At 58.9% G+C, this 10,875-nt stretch overlaps 1 protein-coding gene across 6 annotated transcripts in view; it reads right to left on the reverse strand.

Annotated features, from left to right (window-relative positions):
• The window catches only part of IL17B (interleukin 17B), a 42,164-nt gene that overhangs the window by 8,942 nt on the left and 22,347 nt on the right, over positions 1-10,875 (reverse strand). Inside the window, exons 4-8 of one of the 6 annotated variants that reach the window (XM_085015068.1) lie at positions 9,674-9,862; positions 8,702-9,003; positions 8,268-8,380; positions 1,735-2,170; positions 1,265-1,555 (exon numbers count right to left, since the gene is read on the reverse strand). The gene's annotated coding sequence lies outside the window, so the exon portion shown is untranslated. Of the gene's footprint in view, positions 1-1,264; positions 2,171-3,727; positions 5,118-8,267; positions 8,381-8,701; positions 9,004-9,673; positions 9,866-10,875 lie in introns of those variants that run through there. The other 5 variants (XM_085015066.1, XM_085015063.1, XM_085015069.1 and 2 more) reach the window with 5 other exon arrangements.

The raw sequence follows: 10,875 nt of genomic DNA on the forward strand, positions 1-10,875 counted from the left end.
TTGTTTTTTGTTTTTTTAGGGCTACACCCTCGGCACAGGGAGGTTCCCAGGCCAGGAGTCCAATCGGAGCTGTGGCCGCCGGCCTACACCACAGCTGCAGCAACGCCAGATCCGAGCCGCGTCTGCGACCTACACCACAGGTCATGGCAATGCCGGATCCTTAACCTACTGAGATCCAGGGATCAAACCTGCGTCCTGGTGGATGCCAGTCAGATTCGTTTCCGCTGCACCAGGACGGGAGCTCCGTGTCTATTGTTTGTTGGACGGAGTTTCTGTGGTGTGAGTGCAATGTTGGCTTTTGGTAAAGAACCAGTATCGACTAATACTTAAAAGCACAGACTTTGAACTAAAGTGACTGGACCCCGGCCTCTCCACGAAACAGCTGGGTTGCCCTGGGCGAGGGCCCTACCTTCTCTGAGCCCGTGTGTCCTCCTCCAGAGGAGGGGGATTTAACGGGATAACGCCCGTAAAGTACCGCGCACAGTGTGGGCTCAGCGAATGACGCTATTATTTTGGTGCAGACGTTATTGTGGCTGTGCTCAATCAGGTGCACTGAACAATTCTAGAACTCATCTTTTCTAGAACTTTCCAGCTGCCAGATAATAGAACTGACTGCCCTGGGGAAAAGAGAGTTCCCCCTTAGCTGAGGTGGTTTAGGAGGAACCAGGGGACCAGTTGTGAGGGAGATTCGAGAAGGGGGCAGAGCTGGGCTTCTGGAGCTATGACAGTTCCCTTCTGGCCGTGACAGGTGGACTCTGAGTCCCAGGCCTCAGGCCCCCAGGTGGGGCTGCCCCTCCCGCCTCTACTTGCCCAGACCGCGACAGGAAGGAGCCCGGGGCCTCCAGGGCTGCGGCATAAACAGCCTGTCCCGGAGCAGATGGAGGCGCCGGGCCCCCTGCCCAGCAGCACATCCTCCCCTCAGTGCAGGGATGTTTAGGCTCTGGTCAGAGTTTACAGGACGTCTGGACTTACAAGACCCAGAGTTCTGACCGCTCCCCGCCCCGCTGTCAGCCCCCACCTCTTGCTGGCCCCGCATCAGTTTTGGTGGGAAGCCCCATCCGCCAGCGGAAGCCAGAACAGGGTCCAACAGGAGAAATGTTCCCGTCAGATTCCCAGGGCCCAGACCGGTGCAGGGAGCAGCGTGTGCTGCGGGGGCGGGGGGGGGGGGGCTCGGAGGGGGAAGCAGGGGAGGGGCCACCCTCCCTCTGTGGCTTGGGTTCAAAGGCCACCCCCGCCAACACAGCAACCAACCCATGGTGCTTACCAGCCTCTGGACGTGGTGGCTGCTGCTGTGGGCTCAGACGGTGCTGCAGTCACTGTACTGGCTCGGTGTGTGGCTGTGTGGCCGTGAATTTGTGCTTGGAGTCTTGCGTGTGCATGTTCTGTTATTGCTCCGAAGAGTCACTGGGCGGAAGCTTCTCGCAAGCAGCAAACATGCCTTATTCACACGTGCCTCTCAGCACCTGGCTCAGGAGCCAGGGACCCACTGTACCAGGACAGGACCTGCTAAGAGACCAGCGAAACTGAGGCTACGCACTACCCACCGCTGGGGGGCCTGGCAGCAGCCCGACCTGACTGCCAGAGCCAGGGCACCAGCCCCCACCCCACCTCCCCCACCAGAAAACCGCCTCGGGAACCGGCAGGCTCTTAGGGCTGCAGGGAACCCCAGCCCAAGCCTCCTGCCGAGGCTGCTCTCTGGCCTGAACCTGCTGGGAGCCAACGCCGAGCTGCTGCCCCAGGTGGCAGTTTAAAGCCTTGTCTGGGAGGCTCCGTAATTTCCAGGAGCCGTGACCTTCAGTACAGGCAAGGAAGACCCTTCAAAGTTCTCGAGAAGGGTTTACTCCCTTCATTTAACAAATGGACCCTGAGCACCTACGACGTGCCAGGCCCTGGGCACACAGCAGTGGACGGCCAGACCTGTTCCTGAGCTCACGGTCTTATGCAGGACGGACGGAGTACCAACATCACCGCTGGAGGACCCGCCTGGGGCCTGGGGCTCTGCTGGGCCCCTCCTCTCGGTCCCCGGTACTCCTGCACCCAGGGGAACGCCGCATCTCCTGGGAAGCCCGCGACCTCCGTCCTCGGGACACGGGCTGGAAGGTACAACGTCTCCAGAACGTGAAATCTTGCCAAATTTCCATCGGGAGGTCAGTTCTCATAAATACAGTATCTGTGGGGAAGGAGGGAGAAGCGGCTGACGTGGAATCCCACCGTTTGCAAACAACGTCTGTTCCCAGGAAAGATGTGTCCGTCGCTGTCCTACTCTTAGAAGACAGCGTCAGGCTTCTGGGCCTGGGAGACAGAGGCGGCCGGGCCCGAGGACCCCGGCGGGGGCGGGGAGTAACCACCACTGGGAACAGGGTACCCTCCTGCCTCTACACACATTCGCGTCCCTGGCTTTGCTCCTGGCACCAAGCCCACGTGAGCAAGACTCTTACAAAAGAGGAAAGTGAGGGCGCTCCCGTGGTGGCGCAGTGGTTAACAAATCCGACTAGGAACCATGAGGTTGCAGGTTCGATCCCTGGCCTTGCTCAGTGGCTTAAGGTTCCGGCGTTGCCGTGAGCTGTGGTGTAGGTTCCAGACACAGCTCAGATCCCACATTGCTGTGGCTCTGGCATAGGCCAGTGGCTACAGCTCTGATTTGACCCCTAGCCTGGGAACCTCCATATGCCACAGGAGCGGCTCAAGAGAAGGCAAAAAGATTAAAAAAAAACAACAAAACAAAACAAAAAAAAAAAACCAAGAGGAAAGTGAGGCTCATACAGTGAGGGAGGCTGGGCCCTGCGGCCCCCTCTGACCACCCCCACCCCCACCCTCGCCCCCGGAAGGGAGCGTGCAAGGGTTAGAGCCATTAGGCTGGTCACGCAGAGCAGCGAAAGCCGCCCCAATCGCGTCGTCATTTTTTTTTCTCTCTTTAGGGCCACATGTGCCGCACACGGAGCTTCCCAGCCTCAGGGCCGCATCAGCGCTACAGCTGCGGGCCCACACCACAGCCACACCAGAGGGAACCGAGTCCGGCCAGAGGGCTCAGGGCCCGAGGGTTACGATCTGAGTCAGCCCTGGAGCGGGCTCACGGGCGCGCTGGGAAACAGCGGGGCTGTCGGGCTCTCCGGTCAAGCGATCGCACAGCTCTGGCCCCGATTTCTCCGCTTCCACCCTGAGAGGCCTGGGCGTTCCGGCCACAGAGCCAGCTCTGACCTGCCATTCCAGAGTCGCCTACAAGTCTTGGGGTTTTTTAGGCCATTTCTTAGCATCACAGGCCCCGCGGACCTTACGGGCCATTTTGCTGGGGTCTCAGTGATGCTCTCACTGGAGGCTCAAGTTGCCTCTTAGTCTCTCCTCGTCTGAAGCGCCTGCTTCCCGGCTCCTTCCACCCGCTGATGACAACTTGGGTCTTGAGCATCCGAAGAACAAAGCTGCGCCTTCTGCCCTGAGACAAGCGGCATCGGTCAGGACGGGCCAGGTGGTGCTGCAGTAAGAAACGGGCCCAGCAGAGCGGCCTTTCTCGCCTACACCACGAGTCCCGCGCGGGCTACGTGGCTGCGCTCTGCCGTCAGAACCACGCGGCCACACGGAGTGCTGGGAGCGGCACGATGATACCTGCCTCCGGAGGCGTGAAAGCAGGATCAGAGGCTTGCCGGCAGTGGAGGCAGCCACGGGCTCTGGAGTCTTGGCTACAACCACGTATTTCCTTCAGGCAAATTCGTCTCTTTAGACGTCAGCTTACCTGTCAGGTGAGGCTGATGACAAGCACCCGCTCCGCAGGTCTGCTGTGAGGTCGACCGAGGGGCCAGAGTCGGGCTCACAGAAAGAGCTCCACAGGTGCCGGGTTTTGAATGGCGTGAGCAGAGTGCTGTCCTCCCCGCGGGGCTGCCACCTCCCGACGGGACACGGGCAGCCTTCTTGCTCGTGAGCCGCAACTGAAATTCCTTCGCAGAGCTTGTTTCCTGCAAGTCACTGTCACATGACCGTTTACGCATCTTCTCTCCTGAGAGAGGACTGCAAGGGTTCAAGCGCTGAGGCACCAAGAGACGGATCCATGGTCCTGGCAGCTCCAGCCCCGATGTGTCCCGTTCGAGGCCTATCACCAAGTTCTTCCGAGAAGCCCCGAGAAGGGAGGTCAGCTCTGGAGCGGACTCCTTGCTGGACATAAACCCCGTCGTAGAGGGACACACACCAAACTGCCGGACATTGAAGTCAGAAGCGACTCTTAGAACAAGCAAGTCTCATCACGGCTTCTCTCTCACACGTGGGGAAACAAGTCCAGAGAGGGAGGGGCACTGACACAACGTCACACAGCAATCCGCGTCAGAGCAGGGGCCAGAACCCGCTTCCTTCAACCCCAGGCTCTGCGCACCGCGGAAGGGGACGGGCTTCTCCACCCCTGGGACAGGGCGAGGAGGGGGCAGCTCTCTCGGAACGAGGGCTTGTCCTCATTTCACAGAGTTGTGCTCCGGCGGAGTTGTAAAGCGAACAACTTTATAAACATTACCTTATTAAGGCTTCTTGGAAACCCAAAGTCACAGCTCCTCTGGGTCATGGGACATGCACTGAGCATCCAGTGAACAAACAAAGGGGAACGTTCCATTTTTCACTTCGTTTAGAAAACCTGCCTTCTAATTATAGGATGTGTTTAACAGTCCCGGCCGGTTTACGAAGACCTGGAGTCGGTCTGCCGTCCTGAGGGCTGCTGAGGTCTGTCCGCCGGGGAGACGGGGCGGGGGGGGAGTGGGGCGGCGGGGGGGGTCTCGGCGGCCCAGGGGAGAGATGGACGAGCAAAGTCAGCTTGGGCAGAGGCCACGGGTGGGGGTGCGGCTATTAAAGGAGGTCCCCCACATCCCAGCAACCAGAGTTGCCCCCAAATGGAAACAGTCTCCAGTAACTCCCTCGGTCACCATAACCCTTCCACACATGGGAAGGAAGCATGAATTTGCTCTAAGGCAGGTGGGTGAACCAAGAGCACACGCCTCTCGGGTTTTATGACAAAAGGAGCCCCTGCAAACAGCCCCCCTCCCTGGGGAAAAGGGAGCGGCAGCGGGCTAAATCTCCACGGGGACGTCACTAAATTTTAAATTTATTTTTTAGGGCCACGCCTGCGGCATGTGGAAGTTCCCAGGCTCGGGGTCAAATCGGAGCTGTAGCCACTGGCCTACACCACAGCCACAGCCACCCCAGATCCCAGCCGCTTCTGCAACCTACACTGCAGCTTGTGGCAATGCCGGATCCTTATCTCACTGAGTGAGGACAGGGGTTGAACCTGCATATCCTCATGGATATTAGTCAGGTTCTTAACCCACTGTGCCACAACAGAACTCCTTTGAGTTATTTTTAAAAAGACATCTTTTATAAACTCGGTAGAGTATGATACTACTACTATAGCCCATTAACACAAAAAACAGAAATTAGAAAAAATAGAGGCAGAAATAACAACTGTGTGTAACGACAGTATAGCTTATTACTAAGCCCCTTGAGCTAAGCTCACTACCTCAGTGCAAATCAGGAAAAAATCAAAACCAGAAAACTTCGGTGAAATAAGCCAACATCAGCCAGGTCCCCACTTTCCAACGGCGCATCTTCACACACACGTGTACCACGTGCCACCTGCACGCGTCACAGGGCGCTGGTCCCCGCACGGCTCACGTGCGATCACCACGGCCCAGCTGGTCCTGGGACTCCGACGCTCCAGGCCCGCATGCAGGTGACAGGAGGTTCGACCTGCCGTGTGGCCGCCCCCTCCGGGTCCTTGCCCCTCCAGGAGTTCCCGCTGTGGCTCAGCAGTAATGAACCCGACCAGGGTCCATGGGGATTCGGGATCGATTCCTGGCCTTGCTCCGTGTTAAGGATCTGGCGTTGCCAGGAGCTGTGGTGTAGATGCAGCTGGAACCCATGTTGCGGTGGCTGTCTTGGAGACCAGCAGGTACAGCTCTGATTCGACCCTTGCCTGGGAAGTTCCATATGCTATGGGTGTGGCCCTAAAATAGAAAAAAAAAAAAAAAAAAAAAAAGGTTCTTAAGAATTTCCTTCCTCTTAGGCACCCGGGGGTCTGCCAGTCCTTACAGGTGGCTTGGGTTGGGGCAGCGTCCGGTCCCTGCTGGCGCCGAAGCAGCATGCTGACAATGACAGTGACAGAAAGACATGAATGTCCAAACAGAAGCTGGTCTCACTGAGTTGTACCCCAAGTTGTAGGCCAAGTTCACAACCCCCAAAGTGGCCACAGAGGTGCAGGCTAAGATTCTCCCTAGACCAGGGCAGGGCTCCAAGCCAAAGGCCCAGGGCCCTTCAACAAGAGCAAACCCATCCCGCTTCCCACCAGCACCTACAGGCCAGGGAGGCTCGGGAGTGCCGGGGCACCAGGCCGCAGCATCGCCTGCCCGACAGCCGCTCTCCCCTGGCGATCGGCTCACGGCTCCGCTCCAGCCCTCTCCCTGCCCTTCCCAGAACCCCTCCCCAGGCGGTTCACAGCACCCTGCTGTCCTGGCCCGTCCACACAGTGAGCTGAGCGAGCCTCCCGCTCCGCTCTGTGCTACAGCCGAACTCCCCTGCGCACAGACACACTCATCCCAGAGAAGGGACCTCTCAGCTGTTTTTCAGGAGCACTAAGTACATTCACAGGGTTGCTGCCTATCACCAGGATCCATTCCCAGAGCTGCTTCATCATCCCAAAAGGACGCCTAACCCCATTAAAGAGTACCTCCCCCGTCCGTGCCCCACGTGCTGGCAGCCACCACTGCGTCTGTCTCTACGAATCCGCCGATTCTAGATGCCTCGTATAAGTGGGCTCACATCGCTTTTGTCCTTTTGTGTTTGACTCATGGCACTTAGCGTCATGTTTTCCAATTTCAACCATGTTGCTGCATTACCAGAACTGCACTCCTTTTTAGGGCTGAGTAATACTCTGTTGCATGCACGCACTGCATTTTGTTTATCCAGCAGTCCACTGATGGACCCTTGGCTTGTGCTCACAACTGGGCCCTTGTGAATAATGCTGCCATGGGCATCAACGCACGAGTCTCTACCCAGGGGTTTTGGTGGCGGTGGTATTATTACTATTACCATGTAATGTGGCGTCTCACGGCAGTGTGGCAAATACATCGTTTTACTTAAATGGTATTATTCTATCTCCTTCTCTACCATGACCTTTAGTTAGTTAGTTATTTTTAAATACCATGGAAAGCATGCATCTGGCGGCACTGATTTTTATTTATTTATTTTTTTGTCATTTTAGAGCCTCACTTGCAGCATACGGAGGTTCCCAGGCTAGGGGTAGAATCCGAGCTGTACCCTCCGGCCTACGCCACAGCCACAGCCACACCATATCCAAGCCGTGACTGCGACCTACACCACAGCTCACGGCAACGCCGGATCCTTAACCCACTGAGTGAGGCCAAGGATCGAACCTGTACCCTCACGGATGCTCCTCAGATTCGCTGCCACCGAGCCACAACAGGAACGCCACCGTGACCTTTAAGTTCAATAATACACTCTAGACAGTGAACTATACAATGATATTTTTGGAGCTCTGGTGGCCTAGCAGTTAAGGATTCAGCACTGTCACTGCTGTGGCTCAGGTTCAATCCCCGGCCAGGGAAATTCCTCATGCCACGAGCGCAGCCAAAAAAAATTAAAAATAAATAAAATAAAATGCTATTTTTGAAGACCTGTGCTTCCTCACGATTACGAACCTCAGAGTCACAGTCCGTCAACGAAACCGAAGCTGCACCAGGGAAAGCGCACGGCATTGACTCTTCAGTCCTGCCCAACATGTAACTGCCCGAGGGACCACCCTGAGCTGGGCCTTCTCGGGTCAAGTTAGTACGAAGTCAGGCTGGGGCTCAGGGACAGGTTAGGGGTGAGGCTGCGGGCGTGACGTGAACTTCCTCGGTCCCCGGGGCTGGAGGGACTTGCCAGCTCAGTGACAACCTGACATCCTCTCGTGAAAAGCACTCGCGGCTTTACCGGTGCAGCTCGCGAGCCCACCTCGCCCCGGAGTAAACCCTGACTCGTCAAGCCCTTCTGGCGCAGGCCTAAACAGCATCTTCCCGAAGGCCCCCACTGCCCCAGCTCGCCCTCTGCCTCTGTCGCCCGCAGCAGTGGAGGCAGCTCTGCCAGGCCCCTCGCCCCCCCTGGGGAGTCCCTGCCCCTGACACCCCACACCTCTAAGGACACAGACTTCAGCAAACACACTCCCGCACCTGGCCCCTAACAAGAGGCTCCCCCCACCTCCCAAGACGCCTCACTCATCCCTGTGAAGCCAGGAGCTCACGGACCCGCCTTCTCTGGGAGTGGAGGCATTTCGAGGCTGCCCTGCCAGTCTGGAAAGAAAGGCCACGTCACACAATGGTTCGCAGGCATAAAGCACTCGTAACTCCCAAGGGATGGCCTGGGAGGGAAGAGAGATGGCTTCAAAAATGTTTGCCATGTCATGGCGCAGTGGTTAACGAATCCCACTCGGAACCGTGAGGTTGCGGGTTCGGTCCCTGGCCCTGCTCAGTGGGTTAAGGATCCGGCGTTGCCATAAGCTGTGGTGTAGGTTGCAGACATGGCTCAGATCCCAAGGTGCTGTGGCTGTGGTGTAGGCCAGTGGCTACAGCTCCGATTAGACCCCTAGCCTGGGAACCTCCATATGCCATGGGAGCGGCCCCAGAAAAAGACAAAAAGACACACACACACACACACACACAAATGTTGGAGACAGATTTACGGAGACTGAGTCACAAACGGCTGCCGTTCCATTAGGCTGTCAGGACCCCTCTTCTCCAGGACCCGTCTCCGGGCAGCTTGGATTCTGATCGCTGTCATGGACTTTCCGACAGGACCTCACGGAGGAGGCCGGCGCACGCCCACGGCTCCTGGGCGTCGAAATGGTGGATCCCTCCAGAAGCCACACTCGCCCTTCTTCTGTTTTTGTCTTGATGAAAAATCTCTGATGCTGGAGTTCCCGCTGTGGCGCGACAGGATGGGCGGCATCTCTGCAGCACCAGGACGCAGGTTCGATCCCTGGCCCTGCACAACGGGTTAAAAGGAAGCGGCGTTGCCACAGCTGCAGCGCAGGCCACAACTGCAGCTCAGATCTCATCCCTGGCTCAGGACCCCACGTGCCACGGGGCGGCCAAAAGAAAAACCCCTGATTCTACACTAGCAGAAGTAACAGAAGCACAACTGAAGTGTCACAGTCTCCAAAGTGGACTCTCCATAATGTTGATGGTTCGGCTGGGCTGGCTTTATCATCACCCTGGATCTGCTGGCGGTGCTTTGGGGGGTCAAACTGGAACAGCCAGCAGGGATGGGAGCAGGGGTTACAAGCCCTCCCGGCCCACGATTTTACAGCCGAGGGCCTTGTAAGGAAGGCATCCAGCTTCTTGGTTCTGGCGGGACAGGAGTGACATGAACGCTGCACCTGCTGTGTGGCAGGTGTGGCGTCATAACCCTTAAAACATCTGGCACGCATTGAGCCCTTGCTCTGGAACCGCGGCTTGGGGCTCCCCTCTTCCCAAGCCGGGTCTCGTTCCGTCCTCACAGCAAAAGCCTGGGAGACGCAGCTGCTTCTGGCCCCATTTTACAGAGGAGGAAAGTGAGGCTGGCGGATGTTAAACCCCATCCCCCCACCCCGCCGAGGGAGGCAGCGCAGGCAGTGCCCACCCACCCCAGGACTGCAGGGGCCACCCCACCTGACCTTCAGAGCAACAGCGAAAGGCGGGCCCTCTTGTCCCCATCTCAGGAGGAGGAAAGGGAGCTCAGAGCCGCCGCTGAGGAGCCGCGCAGACTCACAGCTAGAAGTGGGCAGAGGCGGGAACAAACATCCAGGCCTCCGGGCATCAAGAACCCTTTCCTCGGAAGGGACGAGGTGGAGGCGAGGGTTCTCCTGCTGGACGGGAGGGGAGCCTCTTAAAGGTCCAGCAGCCACAGCCCTGGGCCCCCCGCCACCCCACACAGGATGGGGGTCCTGCCTCAAGGGAGGGGACAGCTGTCCCATGTGGGCAGGGGGCCAGGGGGCTGCGAATGAGAATGTGAACAAGGGCGGCTGGGGCCCAGCCAGCCCGGCCGCGGACGGCAGGCTGTGAGCGACAAGACCACGGGAGGAGCCCACCACGGGCCCAAGGGCAGCCGTGCTATGCCAGTGGTGGCCCCTCCACGGCATCTTTCTGGCTGTTCCTCGTGGACACTGCAGGAGGCCTGGGGACCCAGGCCTCCCCAGGGACTCCCGCTCTCCTGGAAGGGCTAGATGCCAAGCACCCAAATCAGCGGGTGGGAAAAAATGGGCACAGTCCTGGGGGGCACGCAGCAGGGGCAGCGTAGAGCGAAAGGCACTGGCAGGCAAGGCCTCCAGAGGTGGACTCTGCGCCAAAGCGGAAGGAGCCCGCTCAGGCCTGCACTGCGGGAGAGGGCGCCCCTGCCCCAAGGCCTGCGCCGCTAAGGACACCCCGGGGCGCCAACCTGACCGAGCTGATGAGAAAGGCTGAGGGGGGCACGCCCCAGGACCAGGGCCTCTGGGCAAAGCGAGCCCCCAGGCCCGTCCCTGGACTCCCTCTGCAGCCTCCAGAGCGAGCAGGGCAGAGCCACGTCCCGGCCTCGGGAGCCCGGCTCTCTGGAGGGGACTGACCTCCTCCCGGTCCCTGTCCCGGCCCTCTCACCACCCTCCGACCCCGGGACCAGGACGGGCAGCTTCCCAGAAAAGCTCAGCGCTCCCACTCCAGTCCCGGGCCCCCCCAGGGCTCGCTCGCGCCCAGGGCGCCTGCTGTGCTCAGGCGGCTGGCGGGCCCCGGCCCCCTTCCTCCCCGGCCTCCTCCTCGTCCTCGTCCCCGTCCTGCCCTCCCTGCCTCCCGCGCGCCCAGCCCCCCTGCTCCCGCTTAATGACTTCCACATGGGCCTCTGGCA

The sequence above is a fragment of the Sus scrofa genome, chromosome 2, assembly GCF_054392235.1.
Source record: "Sus scrofa isolate SSC_HxYL_T2T_F1_AM1 chromosome 2, Sscrofa_HxYL_maternal_Yorkshire_Landrace_v2.0, whole genome shotgun sequence".
NCBI classification, from domain to species: Eukaryota; Metazoa; Chordata; class Mammalia; order Artiodactyla; family Suidae; genus Sus; species Sus scrofa.